The sequence below is a fragment of the Hordeum vulgare genome, chromosome 7H (assembly GCF_904849725.1).
Source record: "Hordeum vulgare subsp. vulgare chromosome 7H, MorexV3_pseudomolecules_assembly, whole genome shotgun sequence".
NCBI lineage: Eukaryota > Viridiplantae > Streptophyta > Magnoliopsida > Poales > Poaceae > Hordeum > Hordeum vulgare.
In genome coordinates this window covers 267,703,249-267,721,635 of record NC_058524.1, presented here as the reverse complement: position 1 = coordinate 267,721,635, position 18,387 = coordinate 267,703,249, and the positions used below count along the sequence as shown (strand labels likewise).

General features: G+C 43.0%; 1 long non-coding RNA gene across 1 annotated transcript; it reads left to right on the top strand.

Annotated features, from left to right (window-relative positions):
* Positions 1-17,307: 17,307 nt before the first annotated feature.
* On the top strand, positions 17,308-17,946 carry LOC123413424. The gene is made up of 3 exons (XR_006613750.1): positions 17,308-17,415; positions 17,536-17,678; positions 17,891-17,946. It is a non-coding gene; the product is annotated as an uncharacterized LOC123413424 (long non-coding RNA).
* Positions 17,947-18,387: the final 441 nt, after the last annotated feature.

The window sequence follows — 18,387 nt, the reverse complement described above, 5'->3', positions numbered from 1 at the left end:
CTTTTGATGGATGAATCTAGAAGTCACAACCTTGTGTTCCCAACTTTTACTTTGTGTTGTTTAGAAGAAAAATGATAAATTTAGCTTTATTTTCCTGTTTTCTGCTTTTTGCGTCCCTTAGAAAAGTGTCCTGAAAATAAAAGTTCTTCAAATGCCCTGAAATTCAAGTATGATTTTTTCTGGAATTTTAGAAAAATTCTGAGATAGAGAGCTAGTCAGGGGGATGCACCAGTGGGCCACAAGCCCAGGAGGCATGGGACCCCCCTGGTCGCGCTTGGCAGGCTTGTGGGCCCCACGTGGCCCCCTTCACTTATTCCAGCTCCCATCTCCTTCTTCTACCTCCAGAGAAAGTCATTCCATAGCTCAAACTCGTGTTCTTGCTCTTCTTGTTGCATTTTTCGATCTCCTTGTGCAAAGCCCCATTCACCAAACTGTTTTGGGGGGATTGTTCCTTGAGAAAGAAAAAGGAAAAGATGAGGAGGTTCCTAAGAGGCTCTTCAAGGCGTGACCCCAAGGAAAATGACAATGAGAAGAAGAAACCCAAGTATCCGGTCCCCCGAGTTGCAGAAGTTCGAGCGTGCGAGTGGCCAAGTGATGTGTTCTTACGTGCCGCCGGTCTTTATGAGGATTTTTATTACTTGGTGGAGAACACAGGCCTTACCGCATTTGTTGAAGATAAGTGTCCACAATACCTCCTCCTCACTAATATTTTCGTGCAAAGCTGTAATTTCTATCCAAGGAAGAGTCCTCCTATGGTTGAGTTCAAGTTATATGATATCCCCCAGCGCATGTCACTTCAGGATTTTTGCAATGTTTGCAAATTACCTTATGTTGGGGATATTCATGAACCTCGTCCATGGGACTTGGAGGCTTTCATTGATACTATTGTTGTAGGAGAGGAGAGAGGAGTGTCTTGCGCTAGAGTTGCTAGTGTACATTTTCCCGTGATTCGGTATATCTCATTATTTGTGGGAAAATCTTTGATTGGCCGTGGGAAAGCTGGGGCTCTTAGCTCCCCAAATCTTGCGGTTTTGCATGAAGCTCTTTATAATGATAAAACTTATAGCTTGGGTGCTATAGTGGCTGAACGGTTGAACACGAACCATACTAAAGGCGTTGTTTATGGAGGTATTTATGCTACCCGTCTTGCTAAACATTTTGAGATACCTATTAGACTGTACGAGGAAGAAGAGATGCTTCTTCCTGAGAGATATCTAGATTATGATAGCATGGTTCGCCATGACTTTCTTGATAAAGATATAAATAAGAGGATGATTTATAACCTGGTATTTAGCCACGGTACTCGTGAGACTATTACTTTGCCTGCTCCTTCTTTGTTCAATCTTCATCTAGGCAGGTGCATTATTATGCCCTCGGACATCTACGCATATTGGGGCATAGCGCCAACACAGGCGCCCGTGCCCGAGCTACCAGTCGAGTACCAGACGCCAGATTATCAGTGGGAGCCAGCGGAGCTCACCCAGCAGTGGCACCCCCAATACACTCCGGAGTACCCCGGAGACGGTTATTTCCCTCCATGGGAGTAGACCAACTTAGGCCAAAAGCCTAAGCCTGGGGCAGTACGTGTTTCTCACCGACTTTATATTCTTGCTCACACTTTCACTTTGATAGTCGGTGTTCACACATTGCCATTGCATCATCCATGCTAGTTTATTTCTTTTTCTCACTTTCTTCTCTTGTGTTTGTTTAGATTGAGAAAAACAAAAGATTAGTTGTAAGTTTACTTTGCAGCTTGCTTAGTGGTGTTTAAAAAGAAAACCCAAAAAGATTTCCCGTTCTTCTTTTGCTTGTTGGGAGCTTTCCCGTGTAAATAGTTTTCTTTTTCTTTGGGTCAAGGTAGAAGACCATGATTAAAATGTTTAGTGGCTCTCACATGCATATCTGTTTATCCGTCAAAGAGCCATATTACTTTGTCTTCTCCTTTGTGTTTGCCTGTAGATTCCAGCTTAGTCCAATGCACGAACACTCTCATTATTATTCACATCATTGGGTCGTGCAAGTGAAAGGCAATAATGACGATATATGATGAAGTGACTGAGCCTAGAAAAGCTGGTATGAACTCGATCTATTTTGTTTTTGTAAATATAACTAGCTCATAGTTCCTAATTCAGCATTGTTATGAGAGAAACATGTTTGAATGACAACTTAAAGATTATAGTTTCTGATGCCATGCTTAATTAGCCAGGAGCTTATAATGGTTTGTCTTGGATGCCAACATGAATTTCAAGATGATTATGATGTAGTATGATAGGATGGTATCCTCCTTTGAATGATTCAAGTGGCTTGACTTGGCACATGTTTACACATGTAGTTGAAACAAAATCAACATAGCCTCTATGATATTCATGTTTATGGCGATTTATACCCTACTCATGCTTGCACTCAATGTTGGTTAATTTCAATGCTTATTGATGACTGTTGTCGCTCTCTAGTTGGTCGCTTCCCAGTCTTTTGCTAGCCTTCACTTGTACTAAGTGGGAATACTGCTTGTGCATCCACTTCCATAAACCCAAAGTTGTTCCAAATGAGTCCACCATACCTACCTATATGCGGTATCTACCTGCCGTTCCAAGTAAATTTGCATGTGCCACTCTCTAAACCTTCAAGTAATAATCTATTTTGTATGCCTGAACCACTCATGTGGTGACAAGGGGAGGTCAGTATCTTCCATGCTAGGCGTGTTATCCTCGATACGTGTTTATTCACTATCACTCATGAGAAAGGGGTCGATAATCGGAATGCCTAGTTCCATGCTCAAATCAAAAAGATAATTGCAAACAAAACTCCCCCTGGATTGTTGTTGGTATGGACGGCACCCGAGGATTCGGCTAGTCGTGGAGTGTGATTGATCGGTGGTGGGGGAGTCAAAACTTTACTTTTCTGTTTGGGAACTGCCTATAATATGTGTAGCACGGAAGATGGTGAAAACTCTTGGTCATCGCATTGACAATGAAAGCATGCCACCCAAAATTATTTATCTCTGTCTTCAAAGCTTGAGCTCTGGCACCTCTGCAAATCAATGCTCCCCTCTGCGAAGGGCCTATCTATTTATGTTTCTGTTGAGTCATCCTCTCCTTATAAAGGCACCAATTAGAGAGCACCTCCGTCATTTTTATTCTTTGCTATTAATTGTTATTGAGTATGACTGTGACTGGATCTTCTTTGCCATGAATTACAATGTTCAGGCAGCCCTTGGTCTTTGAAGGTGCTCTGCATTTATGTTTTGCGGTCTCATAAAGGGCTAGCGAGATACCATCTGTTCATTGCTTCATGATTGTTTTGATTGAAGTGTTGACGTTTGAAACTTATTATTATTGCTCGCTAGTTGATTTTGCCATTGATATGAGTTTACCATGAGACCTAAGTGTCATTGCTTATGTGTTTAGCTTATGATCTTGCTGAAAATCCGAATATGAGTTAGACATAATTACAACAACAAGGTCAAACAGAGTTCGTAAAAGTTTTTCTTTTGTCTCTTTCAGTTTGTCAACTGAATTACTTGAGGACAAGCAAGGTTTAAGCTTGGGGGAGTTGATACGTCTCCATCGTATCTACTTTTCCAAACTCTTTTGCCCTTGTTTTGGACTCTAATTTGCATGATTTGAATGGAACTAACCCAGACTCACACTGTTTTCAGCAGAATTGCCATGGTGTTGTTTTTGCACAGAAATAAAAGTTCTCGGAATGACCTGGAAATTTATGAGGATTTTTTGTGGAATATATAAAAAATACTGGTGCAAGAATTACCTGGAGGGATGGAGCCAGGAGCCCACAAGCCCAGGAGCCCCCCCCCCCCCCGGCCGCGCCTGGCAGGCATGTGAGGCCCTCGTGGCTCTGTCGCCTCCAACACCAGCTCTATTTAGTCTCTTTCGCTCGGAAAAAATTAGGAGAGAAGAGTTCATCACGTTTTACGACACGGAGCCGCCGCCACCACTTGTTTTTCCTCTGGAGGGCAGATCTGGAGTCCATTCTGGGCTCCGGAGAGGGGAAATCGTCGCCGTCATCATCACCAACCATCCTGCATCGCCAATTCCATGATGCTCTTCACCGTTCGTGAGTGATCTCATCGTAGGCTTGTTGGACGGTGATGGGTTGGATGAGATCTATCATGTAATCGAGTTAGTTTTGATGGGGTTTGAGCCCTAGTATCCACTATGTTCTGAGATTGATGTTGCTACTACTTTTATATGCTTAATGCTTGTCACTAGGGCCCGAGTGCCATGATTTTAGATCTGAACCTATTATGTTTTCATCAATATATGTGTGTTCTTGATCCTATCTTGCAAGTTGTAGTCACCTACTATGTGTTATGACCTGGCAATCCCGGAGTGACAATAGCCGGAACCACTCCCGGAGATGACCATAGTATGAGGAGTTCATGTATTCCTAAGTGTTAATGCTTTGTCCTGGTTCTCTATTAAAAGGAGACCTTAATATCCCTTAGTTTCCATTAGGACCCCGCTGCCACGGGAGGGATGGACAATAGATGTCACGCAAGTTCCTTTCGATAAGCACGTATGACTATATACGGAATACATGCCTACATTACATTGACGAACTGGAACTAGTTGCATATCTCCCCATGTTATAACTGTTACATGATGAATGTCATCCGACATAATTATCCATCACCGATCCAATGCCTACGAGTTTTTCATAGTGGTCCTTGCTACGTTACTTAATCTCTACTATTGTCGCTGCTGCTACTGTTACCGCTACTGCTGTCACTACTGCTGCTGTCACTGCTGCTACCATTACTATCACACTACTTTGCTACTGAAACTTTGCTGCAGATACTAAGTCTTTCAGGTGTGGTTGAATTGACAACTCAACTGCTAATACTAGAGAATATTCTTTGGCTTCCCCTTGTGTCGAATCAACAAATTTGGGTTGAATACTCTACCCTCGAAAACTGTTGTGATCCCTGATGTCTACTACGCAACCTTCTCCTTGTAGACGTTGTTGGGCCTCCAAGTGCAGAGGTTTGTAGGACAGTAGAAATTTTCCCTCAAGTGGGTGACCTAAGTTTTATCAATCCGCGAGAGGTGTAGGATGAAGCTGGTCTCTCTCAAGCAACCCTGCAACCAAATAACAAAGAGTCTCTTGTGTCCCCAACACACCCAATACAATGGTAAATTGTATAGGTGCACTAGTTCGGCGAAGAGATGGTGAAACAAGTGCAATATTGATGGTAGATATAGGTTTTTGTAATCTGAAATTACAAAAACAGCAAGGTAACAAGTAACAAAAGTGAGCACGAACGGTATTGCAATGCGTGGAAACAAGGCCTAGGGTTCATATTTTTCACTAGTGGATGTTCTCTCAACAATGATAACATAATTGGATCATATAAATAGCCCTCAACATGCAACAAAGAGTCACTCCAAAGTCACTAATAGCGAAGAACAAACGAAGATATTATTGTTGGGTACGAAACCATCACAAAGTTATTCTTTCTGATCGGTCTATTCAAGAGTCCGTAGTAAAATAGCACGAAGCTATTCTTTCCGTTCAATCTTTCATAGAGTTCGTACCAAAATAACACCTTAAGATACCTATCAACCAAGACCCTAATGTCACCTAGATACTCCATTGTCACCTCAAGTATCCGTGGGTATGATTATACGATATGCATCACACAATCTCAGAATCATCTATTCAACGAACACATAGAACTTCAAAGAGTGCCCCAAAGTTTCTACCAGAGATCAAAACGTATGCCAACCCCTGTGCATAGGTTCCCAATGTCACGAACCCGCAAGTTGATCACCAAAAGATACATAAAAGTACTCACATGAATCCACGTGTGCCAACCCATATGCATAGGTTCCCAATTGTCACAAACCCACAAGTTGATCACAGCAGATAGACACATGCAAGACATACATCAAGAGTTCTCAAAGACTCAATCCGATAAGATAACTCCAAAGAGGAAACTCAATTCATTACAAGAAGGGAGAGGGGGAAGAACATCATAAGATCCAACTATAGTAGCAAAGCCCACGATACATCGAGATCAAGACATCTCAAGAACATGAGAGAGAGAGAGAGATCAAACACATAGGTACCGGTACATACCCTCAGCCCCTAGGGAGAACTACTCCCTCCTCGTCATGGAGATCACCGGGATGATGAAGATGCACCGGAGATGAATTCCCCCTCCGGCAGGGTGCCAGAACGGGCTCCAGATTGATTTTTGGTGGCTACAGAGGCTTGCGGCGGGGGAACTCCCGGTCTAGGTTTCTTTCTGGAGGTTTCTGGATTTATAGGACTAGATGGCGGTGGAGTTGCGTCAAGTGGGCCCCTGAGGGGCCCACAAGCTTGGTTGGTGCGGCCTGGGGGGGGGCGTCGGCAGGGCTTGTGGCTTCCTCGGGACCCCTCTCCGGTATCTTTTTCTTCCGGTATTTTTGATATTTTCCATAAAACATCATCGCGAAAGAATTATTCCGTTTGTACTCCGCCTGAAAAAGGGTCAAAAACACGGAAAGAACAGGAACTGGCACTTGGCGCTGAATTAATAGGTTAGTCCCCAAAAAGATATAAAATAGCATATTCATGCATATAAAACATCCAAAGTTGATAAGATAATAGCATGGAACCATCAAAAATTATAGATACGTTAGAGACGTATCAAGCATCCCCAAGTTTAACTCCTGCTCGTCCTCGAGTAGGGAAGTGATAAAGAATGAATTGTTTATGTTGCATGCTACCTAGCATAGTTGTCCTTTGTAACTTCTCTCACGTGACATGATTGTTCAGATCTGTTAGAATCAAAACAATAGTTTTCTATTGATGTGGAGGCAATAATACTTCCAGCAAACTAGCAAGGTGATCATGAACTTTCAAAATAACAAGGCCAAAAGAAAGTTATCCCGACAAAATCATATAGTCTGGCTATGCTCTATCATCCTTGCACAACGAATTTAAATCATTCACAACCTCGGTATTGTCCAAGTAGTTGTTTTCACACCTTTACTTTCTCAAACTTTTTCAACTCTCACGCAATACATGAGCGTGAGCCATGGTTATAGCACTATAGGTGGAATGGAGTGGTGGAGGTTGTGAGACAAAAAAGGAGAAGATAGTCACATTGACTAGGCATATCAATGAGCTATGGATATGCTTATCAATAGATATCAATGCGAATGAGTAGGGATTGCCATGCAAGAGATGTAGTAGAGCTATGAGTATGTGAAAGCTCTTAAGGAAAACTAGTGGGTGTGCATCCAACTTGCTTGCTCACGAAGACCTAGGGCAATTTTGAGGAAGCCCATCATAGGAATATACAAGCCAAGTTATATAATGAAAATTTCCCACTAGCTATATGGTGGTGACAAAACGAGAGACTCCCAATCATGAAGACCATGGTGCTTAATATGAAGCACAAGTGTGGAAAGGAGATAGTAGCATTGTCCCTTCTCTCTTTTTCTCTCATTTTTTTGGTGGGATCTTTGGCCTCTTTTTTTATTATTATTTTATTATTTTTTCAGTGGGCATCTCTGGCCTATTTTTATAAATGGGCTTTGCTGGCCTCTTTTATTTCCTCACATGGGACAATGCTCCATCAATGATGATCATCACACTTACAACTCAAAACTTAGAGCAATGATGACTCTATATGGAATGCCTTCGGTAGTGTACCGTGACAATGATCTAGCATGGCATAGACATCAATGGAAACATCATCCTAGCTATCTTATGATCATCCAATGGCAATGTAGAAGTGGTGGCACATGTCATGGTGGTAGTTGCATGGCAATATATCTCGGAATGGCTTTGAAAATGCCATAGTAGGTAGGTATGGTGGCTGTTTTGAGGGAGGCTATATGGTAGGTTTATGCACCGGCGAAAGTTGCACGGTACTAAAGAAGATAGTGATGGTGCTAGGTGAAAGTGCATCTAAACCATGGACTCAACATTAGTCAAGAAGAACTCATATACTTGTTGCAAAAGTTTTATTAGTAATCGAAACAAAGCATTCAACGCATACTCCTAGGGGAAGGGTTGGTAGGTATAAACCATCGCGCGATCCCGACCGCTACACAAAGGATGACAATCAATAAACTAATCATGCTCAAACTTCATCACATAGCGGTTCACCATACGTGCATGCTACGGGAATCACTAACTTCAACACAAGTATCTCTAGATTCACAACACCATACTAACATAACTCTCAATATTACTGAATCCACGTCTCAAAACTAATTGAGAGGAATCAAAACTTATCTTTCTACTCAATGCACATGAAGATGGACGTTTTTGCATCCTCTTTGGGTACCTATCATATTTGGGACTATTTTCATAGCATAAGCCAACTACCAAATCACACACCGCCGTGCTCTAAAAGATATAAGTGAAGCACATAGAGCAAAAGTATCTAGCTCAAAAGATATAAGTGAAGCACTATGAGCATTCTAGCAAAAATCACGATGAGTGCATGTCTATCTCTCTCAAAAAGGTGTGCAGCAAGGACGATTGTGATAAAACAGAAATAAAAGACTCCTACGATACAAGACGCTCCAAGCAAAACACATATCATGTGGTGAATAAAAGTATAGCTCCAAGTAACATTACCGATGGATTGAAGACGAAATAGGGGATGGCTTCTCGGGGCATCCCCAAGCTTAGGCTTTTTCGGCATCCTTGAATCAACTTGGGGTGCCTTGGGCATCCCCAAGCTTGAGCTCTTGCCACTTGAATCAACTTGGGGTGCCTTGGGCATCCCCAAGCTTGAGCTCTTGCCACTCTTTATCTCTTTGTCCATAAGAACTTCACCCAGAACTTGAAAACTTCACAACACAAAACTTAAACAGAAACTCGTGATATCATTAGTATAAGAAAGCAAATCACCACTTCCTTAGGTACTGTAGAAAACTTAAATTCTACTCCCTCCGTTACTAAATATAAGTCTTTTTAGAGATTCAACTAATGGACTACATACGGATGTATATAGACATACTTTAGAGTATAGATTCATTCATTTTTCTCCGTATGTAGACATCTAGTGAAATATCTTAAAAGACTTATATTTAGGTATGGAGGGAGTACTTATGTTGGTGTTGGGTTGTTGTATTTTCACTTTTCCATGGCTAGTACCCTCCGATACTATCCATAGTTTCATCAAAATAAGCAACCAACTCAACAAAAACAGAATCTGTTAACAGCATACCAGTCTGTAGCAATCTATATACTTCGTATACTTCTGGTACTTAAAAAATTCTGACAAATTACGACAGTCTGAAAAGATTGTATATAAATCAGCATAAAAAAGAATCAACTCAAAATCTCTTACAGAATAAAAATGATAATTCTTTTCGTGAGCAGAAAGTTTCTGTCTTTTTCCAGCATGATCAAACAATCATCACCAAGACTAATCATAACGGTTTTGCTTGGCACAAACACAAAAAGAAACTCAAAAGACACAATCATAACAGAATTATGATGGTGTGGAGAAAACAAAATAGGAAGAAAAAAAGCAAAGAAAAATTTATTCATCGGGTTGCCTCCCAACAAGCGCTATCGTTTAATGCCCTTAGCTAGGCATTGATTTCAATGATGCTCACATAAAAGGTAAGGATTGTAACACAACGAGAGCATCATGGAGAAAATGGCTAGCACATTTAAGTCTAACCCACTTCCTATGCATAGGGATTTTGTGATCAAACAATTTATTGGAGCAAGAATCAACTACCATAGGAAGGTAAAACAAGCATAGCTTCAAAAATTTCAACATATGGAGAGGAAGCTTGATACTATTGCAATAAGTAGAAGCATATGATCCTCTCTCATAGTAATTTTCAGTAGCATCAACAATATAACCAGCACCTAAGGCTTTATTTTCATGATCTACAAGCATAGAAATTTTACTACTCTCCACATAAGGAAATCTATTCTCAAGAATTGTAGTGGGAGTATCGTAAAATACTTGAGCACTACAAATTGTGTCCACAATGATAGGCAAGGTTTATAAAAAGGGTTCTCGAGAGTATGACAAGTTTTATCATCCCTCTTCTTTAAAGCATAAGTATCCTCACAATAATCATCATAGATAGGGGGCATGCTTTCATCAAAATATTTTTGATCATTCAAAGTGGAAGAACTAAAAAGTTCATCTTCGTCAAATATAGTATCCCCAAGCTTGTGCCTTTGCATATCATTAGCATCATGGGTATTCATAGAATTCATGATAACAACATTACAGTCATGCTCATCATTCACATATTCTATGCCAAGCATTCTATGTAATTCTTCTTTCAGCACTTGAGCACAATTTTCCTTCCCATCATGCTCACGAAAGACATTGAAAAGATGGAGCATATGAGGCATCCTCAATTCCATTTTTTTGTAGTTTTCTATAGAAAGAACAAGAAAGAAAAAGATTTGATTGCAAGATCTAAAGATATACCTTCAAGCGCTAACCTCCCTGGCAACGGCGCGAGAAAAGATCTTGATGTCTACTACGCAACCTTCTCCTTGTAGACGTTGTTGGGCCTCCAAGTGCAGAGGTTTGTAGGACAGTAGCAATTTTCCCTCAAGTGGGTGACCTAAGGTTTATCAATCCACGGGAGGCATAGGATAAAGATGGTCTCTCTCAAACAACCCTGCAACCAAATAACAAAGAGTCTCTTGTGTCCCCAACACACCCAATACAATGGTAAATTGTATAGGTGCACTAGTTTGGCGAAGAGATGGTGAAACAAGTGCAATATGGATGGTAGATATAGGTTTTTGTAATCTGAAATTACAAAAACAGCAAGGTAACAAGTAACAAAAGTGAGCACGAACAAGTAAAAAGTAACAAAAGTAACATAATTGGATCATATAACTAGCCCTCAACATGCAACAAAGAGTCACTCCAAAGTCACTAATAGCGAAGAAGAAACGAAGAGATTATTGTCGGGTACGAAACCACCACAAAGTTATTCTTTCTGATCGGTCTATTCAAGAGTCCGTAGTAAAATAGCACAAAGCTATTCTTTCCGTTCAATCTTTCATAGAGTTCGTACTAGAATAACACCTTAAGATACTTATCAACCAAGACCCTAATGTCACCTGGATACTCCATTGTCACCTCAAGTATCCGCGGGTATGATTATACAATATGCATCACACAATCTCAGAATCATCTATCCAACCAACACATAGAACTTCAAAGAGTGCCCCAAAGTTTCTACCAGAGAGTCAAAACGTATGCCAACCCCTGTGCATAGGTTCCCAATGTCACGAACCTGCAAGTTGATCACCAAAACATACATCAAGTACTCACATGAATCCACGTGTGCCAACCCATATGCATAGGTTCCCAATTGTCACAAACCCGCAAGTTGGTCACAGCAGATAGACACGTGCAAGACATACATCAAGTGTTCTCAAAGACTCAATCCGATAAGATAACTCCAAAGGGGAAACTCAATTCATTACAAGAAGGGAGAGGGGGAAGAACATCATAAGATCCAACTATAGTAGCAAAGCCCACGATACATCGAGATCAAGACATCTCAAGAACACGAGAGAGAGAGATTAAACACATAGCTACTGGTACATACCCTCAGCCCCAAGGGAGAACTACTCCCTCCTCGTCATGGAGATCGCCGGGATGAGGAAGATGGCCACCGGAGATGAATTCCCCCTCCGGCAGGGTGCTGGAACGGGCTCCAGATTGGTTTTTGGTGGCTACAGAGGCTTGCGGCGGCGGAACTCCCGATCTAGGTTTCGTTCAAGAGGTTTCTGGATTTATAGGACGAGATGGCGGTGGAGTTGCGTCAAGTGGGCCCCTGAGGGGCCCACAAGCTTGGTTGGTGCGGCCTGGGGGGGTGCCGACACGGCTTGTGGCTTCCTCGAGACCCCTCTCTGGTATCTTTTTCTTCTGGTATTTTTTATATTTTCCATAAAAAATCATCGCGAAAGAATTATTCTGTTTGGACTCCGCTTGAAAAAGGGTCAAAAACACGGAAACAACAGGAACTGGCACTTGGCACTGAATTAATAGGTTAGTACCAAAAAAGATATAAAATAGCATATTCATGCATATAAAACATCCAAAGTTGACAAGATAATAGCATGGAACCATCAAAAATTATAGATACGTTGGGGACGTATCAATCCCCTGTACTTGTGGGTTATCAGTACCGCCCACAAAAGTCGGGCCCTCTTCCGCTTGTTTTTCTTCTCTCGTGTCGGGTGGCCTTTTTATTTGGTTGAGCGGAAGTACCACCCAGGGGGAGCGGAAGTACCACACCACTGGTACTGCCGCCCCTTTCTGCCACACCCACTTCCGCCTAATTTTTCTCTTTGGCATCCTACCTCCCCTCGTCCTGGCTGAGCAGAAGTACCACCCCTACTGGATGGTAGTACTGCACCAGCAGAAGTACCGCCGTGGTGCACGGTACTACCGCTTAGTTGGGCCAATAAGGAGCTAGTAACGACTAGATTCCCCTCCCCCCACTATAAATAGGGGTCTTCTTCCCCGAGGAGATCTCACCTTTTCCCTCTCCGGCTCCATTATTGCTCCAAAAGCTCAAACTTGCCCGATCTCACTCCTTAGCCATCAACTCTTGTTGATTCTTTAGGGTTTGGAGTAGAAGGCCCTCCCCCACACTTGCACCAAGAGAAAAGATGTTCCCCCCATTAATCCCTCGCGGATCTTGTTACTCTTGGGAGTTACGAATGGGTTCTGGGGTTTTACCGGGAGGGGCCACCCACCCGAGAGAGAACCTAACAGGCCTAAAGGTGGTGCACTAGACCTTAGTGGGCTGGTGCGGACAGCCCAAGAAGGCCAATTTAGGCCAAGTGCAAAAGAAAAGGAAAAGAAAAAAAGAAGGAAGGAGGTGGCCAAGTAGGAAGGGAGTCCTCCACCAAACCGAATTGGAGGAGGACTCTCCTCCCTTGGCTCGGCCGAAGCGTCCTCCTTGGAGTAGGAGGCAAGGCAGCCCTCCCTCTTATTCCTCCTATATATAGTGGAGGTTTTGAGGGCAAACTACACCAAAAAAAGCCACGTGTTGCCCTCTCCTCCATAGATCGTCTCCCATGTCAAGATTAGTCTGGCATAGCTTGCCGAAGCCCTCCTGCATTAGTTCACCACCACCACCATGCCATAGTGATGCTGGAGAACTCATCTACCTCTCCACCCCTCTTGCTGGATCAAGAAGGCGAAGATTGTCATCAAGTTGTACGTGTGCTGAACGCGGATGTGCCATCAGTTCGGTGCTAGATCGATACGGAGTTCGTGGGACGGCTTGTGATTTCGATCACGAAGACTCGACTACATGAGTCGCGTTTCTTAATGCTTGCTGCTTAGAGATCTACAAGGGTATATGGATCCGATCTCTCCTCTCGTAGATGATCATCACCATGGATAGGTTTGCGTGTGCGTAGAATTTTTTTTCCCATGCAACGTTCTCCAACAGTGTCATCATGAGCTAGGTCTATGCATAGATGATATCTCAAGTATAACACAAAATAGTTTGTGGGCATTCATGTTCAATTTGCTGCCCTCCTTAGTATTTTCTTGATTCGACGGTATTGTTGGATGAAGCGGCCCAGACCAACATTACTCGTACGCTTACGAGAGACCGGTTTCATCGACTAACATGCAACTTGTTGCATAAAGATGACTCGCGGGTGTCTGTTTCTCCAACTTTAGTTGAATCGGATTTACCGAGACGGTCCTTGGAGAAGGTTAAATAGCAACTTGCATATCACTGTTGTGGCTTTGCGTAAGTAAGATGCGATCATACTAGATACCCGTAGCAGCCACGTAAAATTTGCAACAACGAACTAGAGGACGTCTAACTTGTTTTTGCAGGGTATGATGTGATTTGATATGGCCAAAGACATGATATGATATATTGTATGTATGAGATGATCATGTTGTAATAGTTAAATATCGACTTGGACGTCGATGCTACAGCAACCGGCAGGAGCCATAGGGTTGTCTTTAATTATTTTGTGCTTGGTGATGCTTTGCTTTATCGGTAGTCAGTAGTTTTAGTAGTAACAACATAGTTAGCGCGACAACCTCGATGGCAGCCCAATGATGGAGATCATGGTGTGGCGCCGGTGACGATGGAGATCATGCCGGTGCTTTGGTGATGGAGATCAAGAGACACATGTTCATGGCCATATCATGTAACTTATGATTTGCATGTGATGTTAATCCATTTATGCACCTTATTTTGCTTAGGACGACGGTAGCATTATAAGGTGATCTCTCACTACAATTTCAAGATAAAATTATGTTCTCCCCGAGTGTACACCATTGCGACAGTTCGTCGTTTCGAGACACCACGTGATGATCGGGTGTGATAGACTCTACGTTCACATACAACGGGTGCAAAACATTTGCATGCGTGGAACACTCAGGTTAAACTTGACGAGCCTAGCATGTACATACATGGCCTCGAACACAAGAGACTAAAAGGTCGAGCATGAGTCATATAGTGGATATGATCAACATGGATATGTTCACCATTGAAACTAACTCAACTCACGTGATGATCAGACTTGAGTTAGTGAATTTAGATCATGTGGCACTCAAATGACTAGAGGGGTGTCAATTTGAGTGGGAGTTTACTAGTAATATGATTAGCTAAACTCAAATATCTTGAACATAGTCTAAGTAATATTTGCAAAATTTTATGTTGTAGATCAATGGCTCGCGCAGTAGCAACCCTGAATTTTAATGCATTCCTAGAGAAAGCTAAGCTGAACAATGATGGAAGCAACTTTGTCGAGTGGGCCCCTAATCTTAGGCTTATCCTCACGGCTGTCAAAAAGCAATATGTTTTTGATGCACCGCTAGGTGATGAACCACCCCAACCGGTGTTGCCATAAGTTAAGAACGTCTGGCAGACGCGCAAGCACTACAAGAAATATTCTCATATATGACGTTTTTTAAGACGTCGTTGATGAATTCGTCATAAATCCATGACGATTTCATCCGAAATTGTCGTAAACCGTTTGAGGGGATCAAATCTACATATAAATTACGATGATGTGAGTCAAAAAAGTCGTAACCGCATAATATGAGATCGTCATAACTTTTACGACAATTATAAAAATGTTGTAACATGTCCTAACCAATCAAAACTCTTTCCACGGATCGATGACATGGCGTCCATCCATCCATCCATCTACCTCACCATCTCACATCCATCCACTCATGTATCTAAAAACTGAAAAAAAATTGACCCCACCCGCAGCCCAAACCTAGCTCAGATCCCATCGACCCCTCCTCGCCATCTCCTCGCCGCCGCCACCTCCTCCCCGTCCCCGCCCCCCTCCCGATCCAGTCCTCCCTCGTCCCCATCTCCTTGCCGCCGCCACCTCCTCCCTCGACCCCATCTCCTCGCAGCGCGGCACCAAGCTCCCTCCGCCCGCAGCCACACCAAAAAGCTCCAGGGAAACCCCCCGGGTGCCCGCCTGGTGCCGGATCAATCGAGGATGTGGCCGGCGCCGCCGACAACAGCATCGGCAAGGTCCTCCAGAAGAAGGGCACCCTCATCCCGCCTCCCCTCTCCTTCAAGCTAAATTCAACCCTCCCTACCTCCCTGTCCCCTTCCTCCCACCCTTATCCGTCCCCTCCGGATGCCGCTACTGCGCGCCGGACCCGGAGGGGGACCTCGGCGCTGGCTACCGCGGGCGCGACGTGGTGCTGGAGAACCTCCGGCAGTTGTGCGTACATCGGGTGGCCAACGCCCGGGACGCGTCATGGGCGTGGTGGGACTTCGTGGCCGACTACCGCGTCTGATGCTCCATACGGGAGAAGAAGTACTCCCGCGGGTGTGTCGAGGAGGTGGTGGCGTCGCTCGGCCTGCCGGTGGAACTGGTCGAGCAGTGCATGGGCGACCTCTCGCTGGCGCCGGCCAGGTTCTCCGACGACGTCTGCGTGTGCACGCGCCGTGCGATGGATGTCGACCTCAGGGGACTCTTCCCGCCGTCCTCGTCATCGTGCTCCTTCTCTTCTTGCGGCTCTGACACAGGCTACTGCACATCTTCTTGATGCTCTTGTCCGTCAGGCTGTGCATCTTCTTCGGCCTCCAAGTGCTTCCTCCTCTGTTCTTGTAGGCCTTCCTCGGTTCTCCCAACGGAGGTGGTTTCTTGAGCTTGCAGCAGGTCTTCGCTGCATTTTGCCGCCACATTCGAGCGCAGCAATTCTTCTTAGACACTACTCTAACTAATTCATACAATCTGGACATGACTGTATATGATGGTGCAGGTTTCTTGCAAAACTGGTTGCTATTTGTGGTCCATATCATAGAATGACCCCAGGAGCATTCAGCCTCTTGGCAGTAGTGCTTTATCATACCGGGGACTTCAACCAGGTACCAAAATTTTGGGACCTTGCTGCTGGTTCTCTTTCACAGTATTCAGTAACACTGCCTAGTCTAATTTACATGAGCATTAGCCTATGTACAAACAATATTAGTTCAAGGAATTGCACTACGATTCTAGAATTATTTTTGCGTATTATAATTGGAACAGTGCAAAATCATTTTGGCAACACTGAAATGTGATGACCATGTGGAATATGTAGATCGTAAGTTGCTTTAGTGTAAAAAATGCAATAAGATTGCTCATCTGAGTGACCTGGATATGTCATGCACTTGTCACACCTTTAGCTTTTTAATGCATATAACTATCTAATAGTATCCTAGTTGAGCTGTGTTGTGGAGCTGGCTTTATAAATCTTGTTGCTCTTCGGACCAGGCAACTATCTATCAACAGAAGGCTTTAGATATTAACAAGAGGGAACTTGGACTTGATCACCCAGATACTATGAAAAGCTATGGAGATCTTGTTGTTTTCTACTAACGCCTGCAACATACAGAATTGGCACTAAAGTAAGTGCACGCTGTAATTTATTGAAATTGCATGCTTAGTAGTGTATTTTTGTCTCAGTTACTTATAATTTGTGTATTCTTCTTCCTGTGTCAACTACCTTATGTTATGATTTGTATATTTCAGGTATGTGAACCGTGCCCTATATCTTTTGCACCTGACATGTGGCCCGTCTCATCCTAATACTGTTGCAACTTACATCAATGTTGCTATGATGGAAGAAGGGTTGGGTAACGTCCATGTACCACTCCGTTACCTGCATGAGGCGCTAAAATGTAACCAACGGCTGCTTGGTGTTGATCACATGCAGGTATGCAACTCAACCTCGCCTTGTGTTTCAATGTGATTGTATGTTGCGCTTTGACACATACACTAGTGCCCACTTACATGGCTACACTGAAAGCTCATCTTTATTGACAGACGGCTGCTAGTTATCATGCTATTGCTATTGCTTTGTCTTTAATGGAAGCATACTTGTTGAGTGTCCAACATGAAAAAACCACTCTACGAATACTTCAATCAAAGCTCGGATCAGAAGATCTTCGGACACAGGTAATCAGAAAGAAAAGTACTTCCTGATGATGAATTTTTCCACTTAGTCTTTAGTTTTTTTTCCAATTATCTGCCTTTCTCATAGCAACAAGGAAATCTGATGACCCATATTTTGCATAGGATTCTGCTGCCTGGCTGGAATACTTCGAGTCCAAGGCACTAGAGCAGCAGGAAGCAGCACGCAATGGTACTCCAAAGCCTTTCAGGTAGTCGAGGCCGTTCAGGTCGCGAGCTAAGAAAAGATGGTCTTCTCAGCCTCTCAGGTAGTTACAGGAAATTTTATTCTTACACAGATGAGCCTTTCTTATGGACAATAAGAGCATGCTAACTCAAACCAACATGCAAGGTCTAACAGAAGAAATAAGTTTGTTGTTTTTGCTGAAAGGAGGAGATGCTGGTTTTCTGGGTAGAGAATTAGTTTCTTTCTGATCTATTTCATGGTTTCTAGTACCTACTTGTTTCTACTTCCCTACAGTGGTGCTACGGTATTGCAAGGGCTTGCATTGCCATGGAACTTTGAACATCTTCAGACCCTTCTTTTCTTCTAGAAAATGGAAGATATGCCTCAGGCCTGTGTGTCATGGATGGACACTGCCCTTCTGTAAATCAGAGTACAGTTTCCTAATGTGTAGATAAGTTAGCTATACTCTGAATTATACGAATAGAGAATAGAGAATTAGATGCACCCTCGTAGACAGGCATATTTTCCTAGCACTATTGACATCAACAGTACGTCGGTACATATTGATTTTGTGAAAAAACAACTTTTGGGATAATACACAACGTATATACTTTATTACCTCACCTTTATCTGTGTATCTGTAATGTGTATGCTATTGTTATTTTTCCTATACACAGCATATGACATGTATATTGTTTGAATGAGTCGTCATGCATTATTTAGCTATTCATGTATGCTTGCCATCATTCAGTAATCTGCAGCTTGTTTACCACTACTTATCGGAAACTGAG